This window comes from Pundamilia nyererei, unplaced genomic scaffold (assembly GCF_000239375.1).
Source record: "Pundamilia nyererei isolate P.nyererei 1_Seehausen unplaced genomic scaffold, PunNye1.0 scaffold00101, whole genome shotgun sequence".
Lineage (NCBI taxonomy): Eukaryota > Metazoa > Chordata > Actinopteri > Cichliformes > Cichlidae > Pundamilia > Pundamilia nyererei.
The window spans coordinates 1,863,004-1,869,206 of NW_005187502.1; the positions used below are offsets into that span (position 1 = coordinate 1,863,004).

General features: G+C 41.2%; 4 non-coding genes across 4 annotated transcripts; 3 read left to right on the top strand and 1 right to left on the bottom strand.

The window, feature by feature from the left end:
* The first annotated feature begins 943 nt into the window (after positions 1–943).
* Positions 944–1,015, top strand: trnag-ucc (transfer RNA glycine (anticodon UCC)). Its single transcript has one exon. It is a non-coding gene; the product is annotated as a tRNA-Gly (tRNA).
* Positions 1,016–1,777: 762 nt separating this feature from the next.
* On the top strand, positions 1,778–1,849 carry trnag-ucc (transfer RNA glycine (anticodon UCC)). The gene has a single exon. It is a non-coding gene; the product is annotated as a tRNA-Gly (tRNA).
* Positions 1,850–2,391: 542 nt separating this feature from the next.
* Positions 2,392–2,463, top strand: trnag-ucc (transfer RNA glycine (anticodon UCC)). The gene has a single exon. It is a non-coding gene; the product is annotated as a tRNA-Gly (tRNA).
* A 1,911-nt stretch (positions 2,464–4,374) lies between these two features.
* trnas-aga (transfer RNA serine (anticodon AGA)) lies at positions 4,375–4,456 on the bottom strand. Its single transcript has one exon. It is a non-coding gene; the product is annotated as a tRNA-Ser (tRNA).
* Positions 4,457–6,203: the final 1,747 nt, after the last annotated feature.

The window sequence follows — 6,203 nt, forward strand, 5'->3', positions numbered from 1 at the left end:
CAGTGACAACGAGGGGTCGTAATAATATAAGCACAGTAACGGGCACTTAAATATGAAAATATATTTATAAAGAAAAAATAGTTTTAAGAATAAATTATCGAATAACTGCTTGAAATGACTCGACGGTGACATCTGTTAGTAAGATGAGGCAGTGCAACGAGTGTGAGTGTTACGGGGCTCCACGGCAGTCAGAACACTTTAGGTTTGTCATGCTCTACCGTAATTGGCTAAGACATTTAAACGACTTAAAAAGCAGTACGGCCTCCATTCCCAATCAAAGTATATATATATCATTTAAAATGGCATTTCATTTTTTTGTATTTGTCAAAAGTGTCCACATATATTTTTGATAACATGTCCATGTTTTGTTTGTTTTGTTTTTAACTTAAGCAGTAATGTTACTTGTTTCAGTTAATGCTGACAACATTTAGCCTCTAGTGGCTCTAAATGGCTTTTATGATGCATTCCTGAATAAGTCAGGAGTTCCCAGTCAGAATTTGATTCTGGAATGTCCCTTCAACTCAGATTTCCCACTCAGAAAGTTGTCAGCAACCCCCAGCAATAGTAAACAACAATAAAACTGTAAAATTTTAACCTATACTGCCACTGTTGTGTATTTGGGACTCACTAAACAAGCCGTACACAGAGGACTGACCAGGCTCTGTCCATGAATGTATGAATGCGTGGAGAAAGATAAGAAAGACAGGAGAGGAAGAAGAGAGGTTAGATTTAAGGTAAGGATGTTCAGTGGGATTTGATCAAAGGAAAGTGGGGTGTGCTTTGTTGTTGAAATGTTGCCTGAAGATCTCCTGAGGGTTAGTGCAGGATAAACAGGTTAGCTTACTGTACTGTGATGGATTTAAAGTAAAGCACTGTGTTGAACTGGTGCACAGCAGCTGTGGTGTTCATGGTCATGGATCATATGATTCCAGATGTGCATCAAGCGATGGTGGTATAGTGGTAAGCATAGCTGCCTTCCAAGCAGTTGACCCGGGTTCGATTCCCGGCCATCGCAGCTTCCTTTTTCCAAAGAACAATAATGGAGGAAAGGCAATTTATATCAGAGATAAGACAATAGTGTGGAGTAAGTGGCTGTTACTTAGATCTCTTACTAAAGTTCTCATGTTATGTTTCTTTTGCTTACATGTGCACTCAAAGTTACCCTTTACAAACAACTCCCTTTCTGTAGGCAAAACTAAACACGCTGCAAATTGACTGTTGAAAGAGTGGACTACAGCTTTGGAAGCAGGTATTTTCAGATTATAATAATATTAATAGTGGATTAAATGTTTGGAAAAGGGGGCTCAGTTGTCATCACAACGGAGAGAAAGAAACACGTATTAACTGATGCACTCTTCTCCTTCTCCTACCTTCTTTCAAACTCTCCTCTCTGCCCAGATGTAGTCACACGTGGAGGCCACACTGCTGAGTCAGCAGGCAAGTTTTAGATGTATTCAAAGCGGTGCCTGTATAGTGGCGAGCATAGCTGCCTTCCCAGTGTGTGATGTGGGTTTGTTTCCCAGCCAAGGAGAGAGCTTTGGAGAGAGCACACCAAAATCATTAAGGAGGTGTGTGGTAAGATGCACAATCTAGTGGATTTTAATAAAACTAGTTTTCATCTTTTCTTTTCTTGATGTAAACATCAGTCAACACTTCTCTTCTCTTGCCTCGTTGGCTACTTTGCTCCTCCTATTTTCCAGTCTCCTCCTGTCTCAGCTGTTTAAAGACCTGGCTGAAACGCTGGCTGAAGAGAAGCCTGATTCCAGATGTGCATCAGGCGATGGTGGTATAGTGGTAAGCATAGCTGCCTTCCAAGCAGTTGACCCGGGTTCGATTCCCGGCCATCGCAGCTCTCTTTTTCACACCTTGGCTCATGTAACAACTCAAGACCATCTCCAAAGGGCAAAGCGCCCCACTAGGAATTAAATACCTGGAATGTCCACAGACATCACAAGCAAAGTATAAAGACAGCATAATCAGTGTACTGTCAGTGTGGAGAACAGAAATCAGTCAAGACATCTTTTTACTTTGAGTACATTTCAGAGGTGGTACATTTTCACTTTTACTTGAGTAAAGAAGTTCAATAGATACAATAGATTCAACTTTTAGAAGAGTGTTTTAACACAGGTTACTGTACTTCTCCTAAGTAAAGAAAGACTACTTTTTCCACCTAGGCAGCTACTTTGGTGAGTGAGCACTTCAGGATTAGTAGGATGTGAGAGAAGATTTTGGTTTCTAACTGAAGCAAGCATCACTCAACACTTCACTTCTCTTCTCTTGCTGTGTTGGCTCCTTTGTTCCTCCTTTTTTCCACTCCCCTCCTCTCTCAGCTGTGTAAAGCCCCGGCTGAAATGCTGATTGAACAGAAGCCTGAGTCCAGATGTGCATCAGGCGATGGTGGTATAGTGGTAAGCATAGCTGCCTTCCAAGCAGTTGACCCGGGTTCGATTCCCGGCCATCGCAGCTCTCTTTTTGTCGCAGAACAATAATGGAAGAAAGTCATTTTATATCAAAGATAAGACAATATGTGTAATAAGGGGATATTCCTTAGATCTAATTTCATAATCTTCTCCCATCATTACTACAGTGCGTCATTACAGACCTTTATTACTTCAGAAATGCTTTTATTCTGATCACTCAAGCATGCTTATATGTCCCAGCCCCTCAAACAAGTTAAAGCTATGGCAGTCTGAATGTAACTCACTTGTATGAAGCTTTAGAGCTGCATATATATGATGCCAGAGAGAGCAGAACAGTTACTCTTATGCAAAACATTAAGTCACATGTCAGTCTGCAGGGGTCACAATCTACGAAAAGTGGTCCAAGGAAGAAACAGTGGTGAACCAGCAACAGGGTCATGGGTGGACAAAGCTTACTGATGCTCATGGGGACCCAAGGCTGGCCTCTGTGCTGTGATCCAACAAACAAGCTGCTAAAGGTCAAATTGCAGAAAAGTGTCATGGTAATTCTGATAGAAAAGAGTCAGAATACACAGTGCATCACAGTTTGTTAGTATGGGGCTGCATAGCTGCACAGCAGTCAGGGTTCCCATGGTGACTCATGTCCACCAACAGTAGCGCCAAAAATGGGCACGTGAATATGAGAACTGGACCACAGAGAAACAATGGACCAGGTGGCCTGGTCTAAAGAATCACTTTCTTTTTTACATCAACCTGGATGGTTGCATTGCTTACCTGGGGAACCCCTGGCACCAAGATGCACTAAAGGAGGCCAGCCATCAGGAGGCCAGCCTTGGGTCCTGTCAACCATATGGATTTTACTTTGACACCTACCAAACCATTGTTGCAGAGCACCTTGCCATGGACACAGTATTCCCTGATGGCTGTGGTTTGAGGAGCACCACAATGAGTTTGAGGTGTTGACTCAGCCTCCAAATTCTCCACAGTTGAAATCCAATTGAGCATCTGTGGGATGTGCTGGACAAACAAGTCTGATCCACATAGGTCAGTGATCCCATCTCTCTTATTTGTTGTGCATCTTAAACTGCAGAAATGATGTGGCAGCTTATATGTTGGGTTCCTTTGACCCATGAACATAAGGAGAGTATCTAGTGCAATACAATAAAAGATGAGAGGAAAACAGCAAGTGACATGATTACATTTCTCATTTGAGGCATAAGAAATGCATTGTGTTAGCTCTCATAACAGGAAGAAACTCTGAATCCAGCACACTGCTGTCATGAGAAAACTTGAGCACTTTATCAGCAGATCCCTTTGAGAAAGGATAGCCTCGACTGTATTCAGCAGATCTCAGGGACACCTGAGATCTGCTAAATAATTTAACATTTCAGAATTCTGCTCCTTTGTAAATAGGAATTTTAGTGTCATGATTTCAAATAGTAAATAAATACTTTACACCTACTATGTACTGACACAACAACCTGAAATATGATTTAAAGAACAGGGTGTGCCATTAAGAAGAAAGCTAGCCTAGACCTTCTAAACAGATGACACATGCCACCATGTAGCCCAAATTTACGAATGAGTGTTCATTTAATGTTTCAGCAGTGCTGCCCTAATGCCCTTGCTGTTTTCTAATGTTCTCCTTCAAAGAAAAATAATTTCACTAAAAGACTCCTTCTCCTCAGGGCTGTGGACAATAAATGTTTTTAGATATGTGGGAATCTACACAAAATGAATCCAGCTGGAATGATTTGCAGCTCTACCTAATCTTGTGGCTGCCATTCAGGAACATACCTGATGTAAGCATAATACTGTGCAGCACCATTCAAGATATTTAGCACAGTAGCACAGGGAAAGTTCTGAATGTAGCTTTTTGCAACAGACATGGCTGCCACCATAACGTAGTTTATGTAGATTCAGTCTCGATAAAGATCGGACAAAAACAGAGTCACGTTGTCGGCAGGATTCGAACCTGCGCGGGGAGACCCCAATGGATTTCTAGTCCATCGCCTTAACCACTCGGCCACGACAACTTATACTACGTCACCGTCATGCATCGCTTGTTAGCTCAGCCGAGCATTAGTTGCTAAGCCTCCGTATATCCTCTGTATATTTATTGAACGTCTAATACTTTTTTAGATGAACATCATAAACAAACATATAATGAAATGATAATGGAAGATTAACTCCAGAGTTACTAACAAAAGTCTATATTTGTTTTCTTTTTGCTCCAAAGGTAAAACCTGATGGATGCGGGGTTTTAACCTTTTGTTAAAAGTATTTTTAATGCCGATATTTCGATTTATTTGACAACATTGTCGACTTTGTATGTAGATAAATACGAAATAAAGAAAGCGCAGATTCCTTTGACTTCCAATACCACAAGATGGCAGTAATTCACATTTCTTAAAAGGTTCCTTTGAAGTACACACAGAACGTCAGATCAAGTATTTACAAGTCTTCCAGAAATGTAAACCGGAGAGCCTTACAGTGTGAACATCTCTCCCATAAATACTACACATCAAGTCTACAGTCACTGTCCAAAAGTGTGTCAGTTAACTCTGAGATCACTTACCTGTTAGTTCTTTAAACGGATGTTTCAAGTTCTCCAGGAAGAACTTGCAGAATTTGTATAGTCCAGTGTCACATATAGAAGTTCAAAGGCTTCACAACCTTGATTTTGGTATCTAAACCGTCATTATATAATGCTGATTATTTTACACAGGTTGCGCTTCTTCTTACGTGTTGCTTTTGTCTATGTTGCATGTTTTGAGAACAATCCCAATTCCTTGCATGTGTACACAGACAGGATTCTGGTTTTCATTCGGTTCTTATGTGTTTATACAACACTCTGCATTTAATCATTACTTTTTATTCATTTCTGGCTGTCTTCCACAGGGTGTCGTTTGTTCTGTCCTCGTGCCCTCACTCGCAACTGAATTCCACATTAGATAAGAGTAAGACCTTGAGATATGTAGAGTAGATGGTAAAGTGATTAATAATAATGCTGGCTGGCTGCTCAGAGCTGAGATTGGCAGTGTCAGATTTGAGTCCTAGTCCTGGATATCGGTGTTGAGTAAATGTCATAGGATTACGAGATGAGAGGGCATATGTGGGCTGTTTCAGTTGGGGATAGATTGCAAAAATGTATCCCCAACTTAAACCTCAGTAAAAGGTTTCAGAACAGAGATGTGTGAGCCTGCAGATAAAGCTGAGCTCGGATTGCTGTTTCACATGGTTCAGTAATTACCACAATTTAGCAAGAATTCTTCCCAATAATTTTAATTTATGATCCACTTTTAAGAACTCGAAACACTGAGGTGGAAATGATCTTACCCTCTAATAGTGCAATCAAGCTTCATTCAGTCTCCAATAGGTGTAGAATGATAGCCTCCACCCTTCTAACTACACTGACATTTGTGGGGATGTTATTCCAGATGTAAATACAGCGCCTGGGAGGGTTGTGAAAATTAGCCATGGCGAGATGTGAGGATACACCATTTTCCTCCAAACCACGTGGACAGCAAACAGCTGGCTGCAAGCTCTGTTTTTACCGGGGGGAGCGGTGATGTGGAGGCTACCACAGGAAATCTGTATTCCTGTTGACAAAAGGATGATAGTTTTTATCCAGCTTTAATGAGCTAAGTGTCTCTTTGGTTTTTACACAATATGTGTCTGTCTGCACAGCGTTTCAGCTCCAGTGTGCGTCACTTGACCAAAGAGATCCAGCTGTTGTTAAACCGCTGCGGTCTATCCACAGAGGAATTTTACTGAATGTTT